The sequence below is a fragment of the Pleuronectes platessa genome, chromosome 6, assembly GCF_947347685.1.
Source record: "Pleuronectes platessa chromosome 6, fPlePla1.1, whole genome shotgun sequence".
NCBI classification, from domain to species: Eukaryota; Metazoa; Chordata; class Actinopteri; order Pleuronectiformes; family Pleuronectidae; genus Pleuronectes; species Pleuronectes platessa.
Window position 1 is genome coordinate 691,261 of NC_070631.1, and position 15,253 is coordinate 706,513.

The window sequence follows — 15,253 nt, forward strand, 5'->3', positions numbered from 1 at the left end:
TGTGGAGGAAGGAGAGGGGAGGGGAGGGGGAGGAACGACGAGGATGACGATGTGTTCGGGAGAGAGGAGTGGGGGGGCGGAGGAAATGGAAACAAAATGGCGGGGGGGAAGATAGAGGCCTGTGATCTGCTGACTCATGGAGTTTGACACTGTGATGCCTGATGCCAGGAGGAGAAGGAGAGAAACAGACGAGTGGAACATCTTCTCTTCACCTCCTGCATCTCCATCCATCCTTCAACAGACCATCTGACACAGGGAGGTGTTAGCTGTGGGTCAATCCTTCATGGTTTCCACCACTTTACTCTCTCCCTCTTACACTCACATCATGATCTTGGTTTCACTCTGAGGTCTCTTTGTCGGATGTGAACTGGTTCCTCTCTGCAGTAAACTGGATCATCTCTATTATGAGAGAACTGAATGAAGTATGGGATGTGGTATAATCTGGAATACTGAGACATGCATACGGCTAATCCCGAATAAGAGGGAACGACCGATTGTCTCCTGCTGCAAGTTTATATGAAAACCATAACAATCAGCTTTCTGACACGTTTAATAAGTACGTCCACGGAGCGTCTCCTCTTTATAAAGACAGGGCTGATCTCAGGAGGAGCTGTGGTGTCTCTGAGCTGCACCTCCTTCCATCAGGGGTTCCACAAGGCTCCTATCTTGGGCCTCAGATTGTTTTTAAACCAACATTTATGTATTATTTATCATCTCAGTTCACTTGCTACTCAGCTGTTTGTACCGGACGTCCAGGTTCACACAGAGTTATGGAGGATCTCTGGAGACATTATCACATTATCACGTTTCAAAACTGAGTTCATGTTTCCAGAGAATTTAAATGATTAGAGGTCAACCAAGTGGAACCTACTTTATATCCTATATTTGGGATTATGGATGATTGGTTGAAACTATGTATTAACTTCTTGTACTTGTTCAGCTTCAGTTGGACCAATGTCCACGATGTTTATGAGCTAAAGTGACTCTAGTAGAAATCAACAGATTTTCTTTCGACTGGTTGTATTGAGCAATGACCTGCACCAAGGAGGTTATGTTTTCACCCCAGTCTATTGTTTGATGGTTGAAGGGTGTGGTCGGAGAAGAACCCAATTAGTTCTGGTGTGAATCCGGATCAGGGGGCGGATCCAGGAAGTGTTTTTATTGTCTTTAATATTTGAGAGGAGGCGCTTTCCTAGAAAATCATGGAAATTATGAATGTTTCAATTCAGAGGAGTGAAGTTTGATGGATTTTACTGTTGCTGACGGACTGAGGGACTGAAGGACTGAAGGACTGAGGGACTGAGGGACTGAGGGACTAGAGGACTGAGGGACTGACGGACTGAAGGACTGAGGGACTGAGGGACTGGAGGACTGAGGGACTGAGGGACTGAGGGACTGGAGGACTGAAGGACTGAGGGACTGAGGGACTGAAGGACTGAGGGACTGAGGGACTGAGGGACTGAGGGACTGGAGGACTGAGGGACTGAAGGACTGGAGGACTGAGGGACTGAGGGACTGAAGGACTGACGGACTGAAGGACTGGAGGACTGAGGGACTGAAGGACTGGAGGACTGAGGGACTGAAGGACTGAGGGACTGGGGACTGAGGGACTGAAGGACTGAAGGACTGAGGGACTGAAGGACTGGAGGACTGAGGGACTGAAGGACTGGAGGACTGAGGGACTGAAGGACTGAGGGACTGGGGACTGAGGGACTGAAGGACTGAAGGACTGAGGGACTGAAGGACTGGAGGACTGAGGGACTGAAGGACTGGGGACTGAGGGACTGAGGGACTGAGGGACTGGAGGACTGAGGGACTAGGGACTGAAGGACTGAGGGACTGGGGACTGAGGGACTGAAGGACTGAGGGACTGAAGGACTGAGGGACTAGAGGACTGAGGGACTGAAGGACTGAGGGACTGAGGGACTGAGGGACTGAGGGACTGGAGGACTGAAGGACTGAGGGACTGAGGGACTGGAGGACTGAGGGACTGAGGGACTGGAGGACTGAGGGACTGAGGGACTGAGGGACTGAAGGACTGAAGGACTGAGGGACTGAGGGACTGAGGGACTGGAGGACTGAGGGACTGAGGGACTGAGGGACTGGAGGACTGAAGGACTGAGGGACTGAGGGACTGAAGGACTAAGGGACTGGAGGACTGGAGGACTGAGGGACTGAAGGACTGAGGGACTGAGGGACTGAGGGACTGAGGGACTGGAGGACTGAGGGACTAGGGACTGAAGGACTGAGGGACTGGGGACTGAGGGACTGAAGGACTGAGGGACTGAAGGACTGAGGGACTGAGGGACTGGAGGACTGAAGGACTGAGGGACTGAGGGACTGGAGGACTGAAGGACTGAGGGACTGAGGGACTGAGGGACTGGAGGACTGAGGGACTGAGGGACTGAGGGACTGGAGGACTGAAGGACTGAGGGACTGAGGGACTGAGGGACTGAAGGACTGAAGGACTGAGGGACTGAGGGACTGAGGGACTGGAGGACTGAGGGACTGAGGGACTGAGGGACTGAGGGACTGGAGGACTGAAGGACTGAGGGACTGAGGGACTGGAGGACTGAAGGACTGAGGGACTGAGGGACTGAAGGACTAAGGGACTGGAGGACTGGAGGACTGAGGGACTGAGGGACTGGAGGACTGAGGGACTGAAGGACTGAGGGACTGGAGGACTGGAGGACTGAGGGACTGGAGGACTGAGGGACTGGAGGACTGGAGGACTGAGGGACTGAGGGACTGGAGGACTGAGGGACTGAAGGACTGAGGGACTGGAGGACTGAAGGACTGAGGGACTGAGGGACTGAGGGACTGGAGGACTGAGGGACTGAGGGACTGAGGGACTGAGGGACTGGAGGACTGAAGGACTGAGGGACTGAGGGACTGGAGGACTGAAGGACTGAGGGACTGAGGGACTGAAGGACTAAGGGACTGGAGGACTGGAGGACTGAGGGACTGAGGGACTGGAGGACTGAGGGACTGAAGGACTGAGGGACTGGAGGACTGGAGGACTGAGGGACTGGAGGACTGAGGGACTGGAGGACTGAGGGACTGAGGGACTAGAGGACGTTGTAGAGTTTAGTTCTAACAGTCAAACAGTCGGTCAGAGAAGTCGTCAGGTGAACAGACTGGAACTCTGCCGAGCTGCAGTCGATGAAGACACGAGAAGTTACCTCCCTGCTGCCTCAGGCACACACACATACACACACACACACACACAGCCACACACACACTGTACACACACACACACACACAGCCACACACACACTGCACACACACACACACACACAGCCACACACACACTGCACACACACAGACCCACTCTGCTGCTGTAGGCCAGTGGTCTAATGTGTTGAAGCGGAGCAGCAGAGGAAAGTAGGGCAGTGGGAAACAAACGACAGGATGACTTTGATCCCCTTCCTCCTCCCTGCATCATCCCCCCCCCCCCCCCTTCCCCCTGCTACCCAGAGCAGAGCGGGGGGGTGGGGGGGGGGAGAAGAGGGCAGCGAGGAGGGAGAGGGTCTGAACTGATGGAGGGATGGAGGTCAGCTGAATTAGAGAAGGAGGAGAAGAGGCAGCACTGGATTAAATCCTCCTCTCCATCACTGGTAAACTGGATGTGATGGGTGGAGGCACAGACGGACTCATTTCACTGGGACCGAACCAGCTCAGGTCTAAAACCATCCCTCTAATACCAGGAGGAGCGTTCACTACGTGTCGGCTGTTTGTACACAACAGCTTCTGAACGTTCATAATCTGCTGCTCCTGCCGTCTGTCCAGAGTCCAGGATGTGAGAGGTGAGGACACTGTCCTAATGGTGGACACTGTCCTCATGGTGGACAGTGTCCTAATGGTGGACACCTCACAACATCTGGCATAGACGCAGTTTTCTGTCACTAGTTTTCTGTTAATTGAGTTGAGGACATTGACATTTTCAATCACTTCCCTGAGTCTCAAGTGTTTGTCTTTGTGAAGTCCTGTTAGTTCCCTGTTCTCCTGGTTGTGTAGTTCCCTGCTCCAGTGGGTCCCAGTGGGTCCCAGTGGGTCCCAGTGGATCCCAGTGGGTCCCAGTGGATCCCAGTGGATCCCAGTGGATCCTAGCCTCTGGACTCTGGAGCCTTGTGTCATGTTTATCTTTGAGTCTCGACACTGGCTCAACACACTTTGGATAAAAACATCTGCTTCACAATTTACTGCATCAAGTCAACACTATTTACTACAGTGTTTTTTAATGACACGCACACACACACACACACACACACTCACACGCACACACACACACACACACACACACACACACACACAGGTCACTGTAGTGTCTGCCTGCTCTAACATGCAACATGTACGTTGGACCAGCTCTTTGGTTTTGTTTGTTTTTACCTTATTCCTGTAAATGTTGTGTAGCTTGTTTGTGTCTACGTGCTCTTTGTATGTGTATAAAAAGATGTGTATATGTTTTTTCATGTGGCGACTTCATCTAGCTTCATTAAATATGTGTTTATAAATGATATGTGCTCCGGCACATTATATATGTGTGTGTGTGTGTGTGTTAGTGTGTTGATGAGGGACGATTTTCTCAGCAGGGGGGATAGCTGCTTAATTATTAACACCTCACCCCCCCCCCCTACACTGAAGCTCAAGTAAAAAACAATGCAATTAATACTACAAACCCTCCATACAGCTCCACACACACACACACACACACACACTCACACATAAATATAAATATGTCAACAGGTTGAGCTCAGTCACAGCATGTTCTCTCCACTGTAAGTAAATTGTCTGTGTGTGTGTGTGTGTGTGTGTGTGTGTATGTGTTTCTGTGTGTGTGTGTATGTTTGTGTGTGTGTGTGTGTGTGTGTTTCTGTGTGTGTGTTCCTGGTGTACTGGCAGCAGCCTCCTTCCTGGCTGTAATGAGGCCTGGAGCTGTGAGAGACTCAGACCTCCAGGACTCGGACTCTCTGCTCATCACAGACTCACTAACTCCACCATCACCTGTTGTTCACTCTGTTGTGTGATGTTGTGTAGTGTGCGGCGTCTTGAGGACACAACGTGAGGTCAGAGCGGTCGATCTGCAGGAGCAGGTTCTTGTCCTGAAACGTGTGTGTGTGGATCTTTAGTGTCGAACCACGGAGAAGTCTGTGTTTGTGTGAACTTCACTGTCCCACGTGTTGGGATCGTTGTGTTGTTCCTCAGATCGTTGTGTTGTTTCTCAGGTTGTTGTGTTGTTCCTCAGGTCGTTGTGTTGTTCCTCAGTTCGTTGTGTTGTTCCTCAGACCGTTGTGTTGTTCCTCAGGTCGTTGTGTTGTTCCTCAGATCGTTGTGTTGTTCCTCAGATCGTTGTGTTGTTCCTCAGGTCGTTGTGTTGTTCCTCAGTGTGAACGAGCACAACAAAGTGTCCTTCAGGCTCCTTGTTCCTCCTCCAGTCAGAATGTCTCAGCCCCCCCCCCCCCCCACATCCTTCAGCCTCCACCCTTTTCCTGCCATCCCCCCCCCGACCCTGTTCCAACAAGACCTGTGAAGGTTCAAGGTTTGTGTGTGTGTGTGTGTGTGTGTGTGTGTGTGTTTCAGACCTTGGGAGTGTCACTGTGTGTTTTCTTGTTTTATGGTTTGGAGAGTTGAGCATCAAAGTGTCGTCAATAAAATGTGTCCCAATCTGAAATTTGTACCCATGGTTATCAGCCAGTCTGCTCCTTAGGAACATAAAACACCCCCTCACACGCCCCCCCACACCCACACACACACACACCCACACACACACACACACACACACACACACGCTGTACCTGTGAAGTCGCTGCAGTCAGGTGAAGCCACAGATCTTCACCTGACGGAGCAGCTCACTGGGACCTGAGGACGGAGAAGAATCTGTGTTTGTGTTGTCGTGAGGGAAAAATACAACAAACCAGACTTTACACACATGTAACACACAACATGTTCACTGCAGCTTTACAGGGACGAACAATGAGTTCATTAGTGATGAAGAATCAATTCAACCACAATAACCAAACACACAGGTTGTGTTGTGTGTCTGCGAATGTTTCACAGAAGAATTCTTCATGTGAGGAATAAAAACTCAACATTCAAATTAGAGCTGGACGGGTTTGGATGTTTGGGGACTGAGGAAATAGTGTGGAATAAAAATGTTCAGATACAAATATAGTGGATATATATACAGTGCCTTGCATAAGTATTCACCCCCTTTGGACTTTTCTACATTTTGTCATGGTATAACCACAGATTAAAATTTATTTCATCGTGAGTTTATGTAATGGACCAACACAAAATAGTGCATCATTTGGAAGTGGGGGGAAATATTACATGGATTTCACAATTATTTACAAATAAAAATCTGAAAAGTGTTGAGTGCATATGTATTCACCCCCTTTACTGTGAAACCCCTAACAAAGATCTGGTGCGACCAATTGCATTCACAAGTCACATTCACAAGTCACATAATTAGTAAATAGGGTCCACCTGTCTGCAGTTTAATCTCAGTATAAATACACCTGTTCTGTGACGGACTCAGAGTTTGTTGGAGATCATTACTGAACAAACAGCATCATGAAGACCAAGGAGCTCACCAAACAGGTCAGGGAGAAAGTTGTGGAGAAATATGAAGCAGGGTTAGGTTATAAAAAAATATCCAGAGCTTTGAACATCTCTCTGAGCACCATAAAATCCATCATAAGAAAATGGAAAGAATATGGCACAACCGCAAACCTACCAAGAGGAGGCCGTCCACCCAAACTGAAGAGTCGGACAAGGAGAAAATTAATCAGAGAAGCAACCAGGAGGCCCATGGTTACTCTGAAGGAGTTGCAGAGATCCACAGCTGAGGTGGGAGAATCTGTCCACAGGACAACTATTAGTCGTCTACTCCACAAATCTGGCCTTTATGGAAGAGTGGCAAGAAGAAAGCCATTGTTGAAAGGGATCCATAAAAAATCCCGTTTGGAGTTTGCCAGAAGCCATGTGGGAGACACAGCAAACATGTGGAAGAAGGTGCTCTGGTCAGATGAGACCAAAATGGAACTTTTTGGCCTCAATGCAAAACGCTATGTGTGGCGAAAACCCAACACTGCCCATCACCCTGAGCACACCATCCCAACAGTGAAACATGGTGGTGGTAGCATCATGCTGTGGGGATGCTTCTCTTCAGCAGGTACAGGGAAACTGGTCAGAATAGAGGGAAAGATGGATGGAGCCAAATACAGGGAAATCCTTGAAGAAAATCTGATGCAGTCTGCAAAAGACTTGAGACTGGGGCGGAGGTTCATCTTCCAGCAGGACAATGACCCTAAACATACAGCCAGAGCTACAAAGGAATGGTTTGGATTAAAGAATGTTAATGTCTTCAAATGGCCCAGTCAAAGCCCAGACCTCAATCCAATAGAGAATCTATGGCAAGACTTGAAGATTGCGGTTCACAGACGGTCTCCATCCAATCTGACTGAGCTTCATCTTTTTTGCCAAGAAGAATGGACAAACCTTTCCATCTCTAGATGTGCAAAGCTGGTAGAGACATACCCCAAAAGACTTGCAGCTGTAATTGCAGCGAAAGGGGGTTCTACCAAGTATTGACACAGGGGGGTGAATACTTATGCACCCAACAGATGTCAACTTTTTTGTTCTCATTATTGTTTGTGTCACAATAAAATTTATTTTGCACCTCCAAAGTACTATGCATGTTTTGTTGATCAAACGGGAAAAAGTTTATTTAAGTCTATTTGAATTCCAGTTAGTAACAGTACATAATGGGAAAAAGTCCAAGGGGGGTGAATACTTATGCAAGGCACTGTATATATATAATAAACCAAACTTAAAGGAAACACAAATACAATTAAATAACTTGAATGAAAGAAGATTTTTGGTATTTTCAACATGAGATATACCAAAATATTATTTTGTTCTCTGACCTGACGTGAAGCACAAATATCAGATCAGGCTTTTTGCTGTTTTCTTCAAATTGACTCAACAGAAGCTGAAACATCTACTTCTGCTCATTTCCACCTCCAGATTAAAACATCTTTATGAATCTGAGTTATTATTAGAGTCACATCTGTGGAAATAGAGGGTTGTCCAGGTCTGTGACTGAGGGTGGAGGTTGGAGAGACATTAAAAGACACAGAGAGGAAGGAGGTTAGAGAGACATTCAGAAGACACAGAGAGGAGGACAGTTCAGAGCCGAGGCGTTTGCCCTGGAGCTGAGACAGATGTTTCAGAGACGGGGGGGGGGGGGGGGGGGGAATCTCACCCTCCGATCCAAACCACCCAGATGTTTAAGCTTCAACTCACTTTGACCCATCTATCCTTTCATCCATCCATCCATCCATCCATCCATCCATTCATCCATCCATTCCTCCATTCCTCCATCCATCCATCCATCCATCCATCCATCCATCACCTCCTTCTCCCTCCATCCTCAACCCTTCATCTGCTTAAACCTAAACCCATCCAGCCCTGACATAATCAGCATCTCCACACAGACACACACACAAACACTAACACACACACAGTTAATCCCTCCCAAATATTAGCTTTAAACAGCGTTTTACATTCAGATGTTTCAATCATTAATAATCAGTGAAATGATTTGCTTTTGTTTCTTTGATTCACGTCGAGCAGGAAACTCGTTTACTCAGCAGCTCCTCCTCCTCCTCTTCTTCTTCTTCTTCTTCTTCTTCTTCTTCTTCTTCTTCTTCTTCTTCTTCTCCTCTTCTTCTTCTTCTTCTTCTTCTTCTTCTTCTTCTCCTCTTCTTCTTCTTCTTCTTCTTCTTCTTCTTCTTCTTCTTCTTCTGCACACCAGCCGTCCAATCAGGAGCCGGTCGGAGCTGGAGGTTTGAGCCGTAAAATGAATTTATCACTAATATAAATATTTATATGTACAAACACATCTGTAAGTTCATGCAGCTGCATTCATAAGAAGTTGTGTAAGTGAACTGTACATTTAAAATAATAACTATTAATGAATTGTTGAAAATCTACAGTGGAAATAAGAGCCGATCAAAACCGTGACCGTGACTAAAATCTTTTAGTCACTTAATTAAAAAAGTTAATATTAAGATAAATAAATACACACAAGTGGACATTGATATGATACAAATCAAGAAGTGTGTGTGAATAAATAATGTGAGTGCTGCTGAAAGTCCAGAGAATCTCATTTTCTCCTGTTAAAACATTTACATGTGTAAACAGATGATTTATGTTTTAATGAGTCTCTTCACTCATTAAATCAACGCTGCAGCGAATTTCACTTTCTCTTGTTGTGCGTTTATTTATTCTCTGCTCACCACTTCCTGTCCGTCCTCGTGTGTACACTCACTCCTCCACACTCTGCTCAGGTTGTCGTCTCAATGAGAAGAGAAAACACACAACAACTACACTAGAGACATTTTGATTATCTTCCCCCTCGTTCTCCTCATCTGTGTGTGTGTGTGTGTGTGTGTTGAAACAGGTCCTTCCCCACTCCACAGTTGATTGATCTCTCTCTCACACACACACTGACACACACACTGACACACACACACACACACACACACACAGTTGCATAGTACTTTTACTATCCGGTGTAATTACAGAGTTACACACTCGTGTAAAAGTAGAAATGCAACAGTTGTGTAGGTTCATCGTCCCGACGCAGAATTAAAGACCAGGATTAAACAAAATTAGTCCAGTTAATATTTAACCTTCCCACACACACACACACACACACACACACACACACACACACACACACACACACACACACACACACACACACAGAGGAGGGAGTGGGCAGTGTGTTTTATGAACAGTCCTTGGCCTTGTCTGTTGAGACAGATAGGAAGAAGGTATCCCCCCCCCCACACACACGCACACACACACAAAACCCAATAAACCTTGGCCCTGACTGAGCTGATTGCAGCAGCAGACCCCCCCCCACACACACACACAATAAAGATCCAACACACGTCAAGTCATCTAAACAAGAAACTTCCACCTCACACAACATGTGTTACACAGAGTTTGAGTTGTAATTGCAGGTTTGAGTTAATTGTCGTGTGAATTATAGACACACATTTCTGAGCATATATTCAAACAACACAACAGAATGTGTAAGTAACACTTTAACTCACTGGATCTCCGCAGGTAGAAATGATCTCATCAGAACACTTACACATGAATCAACACAAAGAGCTGTTGTCATGTGAAGAAGGTATTTGAATGAGTGTGTAGTTTCAGACTGTTGTGTTAATAAATCCAGATTAGTTTGGAAATAACGTGTTTGTCTCACGGTGATGAGAAGGAAAGTGATCGTTAGTCGACTTTACAGCAAAGTTATAACGTTTCACAAAATACTGTTCCAGACAGCAGATGGAGAAATGTGCAGCATGTGTGTATGTGTGTGTCTGTGTGTGTGCGTGTGCGTGTGTGTAGGTGGATGTAAATGGAGCTCCTCTCACTGAGCTCCCAGATTATTGAACGACTCTAACATCGTCTTTAAATCACACAAATCATCATCATCTCCCTTCTGCTTGGTTTCATATCTGAAGTCAGAAGCAGTTTGGATGAAGTCACATGATTTACATGGATTATTATTATTATAATTACAGATCAGATCTGATCTTCTTTCTTATGAAGGCAGAGACAAGAGAGGGAGCAGTTGTCTCCTGGACTGACTGTGAAACATCCTGTTTCTATCAGGAGGTTTTTTCCTCACCCAGTAAATACTGAATATAATATCTCATATTACTCTGTAGCCCTGACATGGTTGTCAAGGAAACCTCCTCCACTCGCCACTCAGTGACTCCATCAGGTGATCATGTGATCATGTGATCATGTGACCATGTGATCATGTGATCATGTGATCACGCAGGTCTGAGACTGACTGTGTACAGACTGAGGCTGATATTGATATGTTAATGATCATTTATATCTTTGGATTCATGCAGAATAATGTTGCACACAACAAGTGAAGAATCCGAGGAGAACATTTGTCTCCAGTGAACTCAGATCTGTGACCTGCACGTGAGGAACATCTCCATCGAGGAGCAGAAACCTCTTTACTCAGTTTATCATCTCAAAGAACGAGAAATGAAACTTCTGTGAGTTCAAATGTGTGAATGTTCTCTCTGACTCACAGGCCACTCCCACATTAATATGTGTACGCATGGCGTTCAGAATTGTAGCGTTAAAGTGAAACCTTACGAAATACTACGTTTTATTGATATGACTCATCTCAGTGATGTAAATATGAATTATTAGATATTATTAAGTGTTCGCTGTTGGTTTGAGTCTGGAGGCGTGTTTGAGTTCCATCTGACAAACAGTCATCATCTGACCTGGAATCAGACAGAGGACCTATCAGAGACTCTGGATCAGGAGGGAGGAGGAGCATCAGGAGGGAGGAGGAGCATCAGGAGGGAGGAGGAGCATCAGGAGGGAAGAGGAGCATCAGGAGGGAGGGGCATCAGGAGGGAGGAGGAGCATCAGGAGGGAAGAGGAGCATCAGGAGGGAGGAGGAGCATCAGGAGGTTCTGCTGAGATCCGGCTTGTAGGATATAGTGCCGCGCACTAACACTGTTCAGGGTTCTCAACAGTGGCGGAGGGTTACACAAGGTGTTCAATGTGAGGCGTCTGGGAACGCACTTGATGCTGCTGTATTCTGGAGCTGAGGCACGCAATAAAGAAGTCATCTCATTACCTTCATTCCGGTCTCCAGTGGTTATAACAAACTATTACACGGCTGGTCCAGAGCTCCACGACGTTTCAGATAAAGACTCTGAAAAGAGACATGGACAGATTTAGAGGGTGAAGAAATCAAACTGGGGGAGTTTGTGAATAAATGCATCAGTGGTGGGGGGAGATGAGGGGGGCTGGTGTCATATACTGAGTATGGAGGGTGGAGGAGATGAGGGAGAGTCAGGGAGGGTGGAGGAGACGAGGGAGAGTCAGGGAGGCGGGAGGAGACACAGGACTCCTCGAGGGAGGAGGAGGGAGAGCACAGAATGGGGGGAGGTGCACGTGATGGAGAGACAGTTATTGCTTCAATAAGTTGAAGCTAACGCTGAGTGTGTATGTGTGTGGGTGTTTTTCTGGTATTGTGTGTGCGTGTATGTGTGGGAGTGGGGGGGAGAGTGAGGTCGAGGAGGAGAGCATCTCTACAGTCTGGGTCTTTGTGTGTGTGTGTGTGTGTGTGTGTGTGTGTGTGTGTGTTTGTGTGTTTGTGAGTGGGAGGTTGGCAGGGAGGGGCAGCATTGTTTTTCACCTCTCAAGGCCACAGACAATGCTGCAAGCTGCAGGATACACACACACACACACACACACACACACACACACACACACACACACACACACACACACACATACACACACACACACACACACACACACACACACGAGTGGATGAAGAAAATAGAAGAAACGTGGTTTTACAAATGGAGAAGAGGAGAAAATGTGATTAAGTTAGTGTGAGGAAGAGGAGCCTGGTGAGGTAGATGAGCCTGGTGAGGAAGAGGAGCCTGGTGAGGTAGATGAGCCTGGTGAGGAAGATGAGCCTGGTGAGGAAGAGGAGCCTGGTGAGGAAGATGAGCCTGGTGAGGAAGATGAGCCTGGTGAGGAAGAGGAGCCTGGTGAGGCAGATGAGCCTGGTGAGGAAGATGAGCCTGGTGAGGAAGAGGAGCCTGGTGAGGAAGATGAGCCTGGTGAGGAAGATGAGCCTGGTGAGGAAGAGGAGCCTGGTGAGGTAGATGAGCCTGGTGAGGAAGATGAGCCTGGTGAGGAAGAGGAGCCTGGTGAGGAAGATGAGCCTGGTGAGGAAGATGAGCCTGGTGAGGAAGAGGAGCCTGGTGAGGTAGATGAGCCTGGTGAGGAAGATGAGCCTGGTGAGGAAGATGAGCCTGGTGAGGAAGACTCTGAGAGAAGTCAGAAAACAACAAGGAGTTTGCGTCTGAATCTGTTTTCATTCGTATGTTTGTTAGCACGGTTACACAAAACCACTGAAGGATGTGATTCAGTGATTCTGTGATTTGGTGATTTGGTGATTTGGTGATTCGTAGCAGATCCAGATCAAATCTTGATCTAGTGAATTTAAATGTGGCTTCATAAAGAGACTGTTGCACGGGGGGGGGGGGGGGGGGATGGACTCTACTGCGTGATGTTGTAGTTTATATTTTTTCTGAGATTTATTATTTAGTTTATGAAACAGGTGTCGTGTTGGAATGTCTTGTTTTATTTAAAGCAAAGTACAATAATCCCTATAAAACAAGTAACAGCACAAAACCGTTGAATTAGAGAAGCTGGAAATCAAACCTTTTGCTTTATGACTCAAATTATTCATCATTTATTAAGATGGATCACTTGCTCAATGGACTAATCAGTAACTTGAATAATAGTTTCATCTCTGGTGAAGTGAGTTTAAGAACTATTTAGAGTTGAATAAATCCCAGAGCAAAGGATTGTGGGTGAAGACGCAGCTCTTCTTCACCTCCTCTCCTAGAAGAGAACAGGAGGCGTGTCTGGAGGCGGAGCTCTGACGATGTCTGATGTCAAACCATCAAACTCACTTTGATTCAAACGCTCCGTCACAAACGTCCTGTTGTCAGGAGGGGGGGGGGGGGGGGAACTGAGCCACTAACAGAATGATGATGAACGGAGAAACAAAGGAGGAGAGATGTCAGAGGAATCCACCGACCACTGATCAACCTCTGATCTATATACTGACGTAGAGTAAGCAGCACCATCCACTGCCTGTGGTTCATGATGTGTGGAGCTGCTCATGTTCTCTGAGGACGTGATGTGAACCTCGACTGCAACACAAACACAAAACCTCTCATGTGAGCTGCACGAAGTCGTGTTCAGGTTCTGCTGCTTCACACGGAGTCAGGGAGTTCACCTCAGACCAGAACCCTGCTCCCGGAAACTTGACCCAGATCTTCATCTGTAGCTCGGTTCACTTTACACAGTTGTTGAACACGTGTTGTACAAAACCAGAAATCTAGTGAATAGAAACTGTGATGTCATCCAGAGTCGTGTATCAAGGTCCCACAGATCAGGAGTCAGTACCAGCTGTCAATCAGGAGTCAGTCTCAGCTGTCAATCATCACGTCTCCGCCTGTTTCTATATCATCGAATAACTGATTCAAACCAAACGATCAGAAACACGACCTGAAACGACAGAAACATCTTTACAAACATTTATTTAACGTCTAATTTGGTTTATTCTTAGTTGGTCCATGTCCCATCTGCTAACATGAGGAAGAGGGGTTTATATACCGTGGGCAGCCAGGCAGGGGGCAAACAGTGTCGGTGTCTTTGTCCCCGTGGTCACTGACACATTGACGTTGAATCAATCTTTCCTTGAACACCTGAAATATTGAGCTGTCAAGGTTTTTTGTAATAATTGAGTGGAGCTGCTGAAGCTCTCTGGTTTGTCACAGGAGAACCAGAAGGTCTTTCACAAGAGGAGGAATCACAGAATCACAGAATCGCTTCCTCCAAGGACATGAGGCACCTGGGAAATTATTCAGATTTGACATCAGGGCCAGGGCTGAAGCCTTGAGACCAGAAGCACAGCCCCCACTAATGGTTACTTCAACCTTGAAGACAAATGAAAAGTTAATTTTTCTGATCAGTATTCAGCAGATATTTGAGTTTGCTCCTGACACAATAAAACCACAGATGACCTCACTCCTCAGGTTCTCTCCTCAGATCCACAACTCGTGAGCTCAGGAGACAGAATCTGTGGATCAGTAACGTGAGGAGTCGACTCTTCACAGAGCGTCGGTGAGGAGCAGCAGAGCTACAGAGTCCAGAGGAGCGTCGGCCATTATCCTGCGTTACAGAAGCTTCATTTACTCTGATTCAGATGCGTGTGACGCTGCCTGGTGGGAAGGACGTCACAGGACAGGAGACAAAGGGACAAGAAGCCAGAGGCAGAAAGTAGAAAAGGATTTTAATTGGAACAGAGTGGATCGACTCTCCAAAGACAAAAGAGAAAATAGTTGTAAATTATTGAGCTACAGGAAAACCAGGCAAAGTGTCTGTGACTCCAACCAAAGCAGATCCCTGCCCTCCCCGGTACATTAAAGTACATTACAGCAGATCACTGGCCTACATAGAGTTCAGCTCCCCATCAATCTTTCATGGCTTACTCCCAAAATATGGAGCAAACCTAATTTACCCATGAGTCGACACCCAGAGGAGGAAGCTGGTGTGTGTCTGTCTGCACGACGTCTGAGCCTTGGACTGAGCAGAGGAGAGG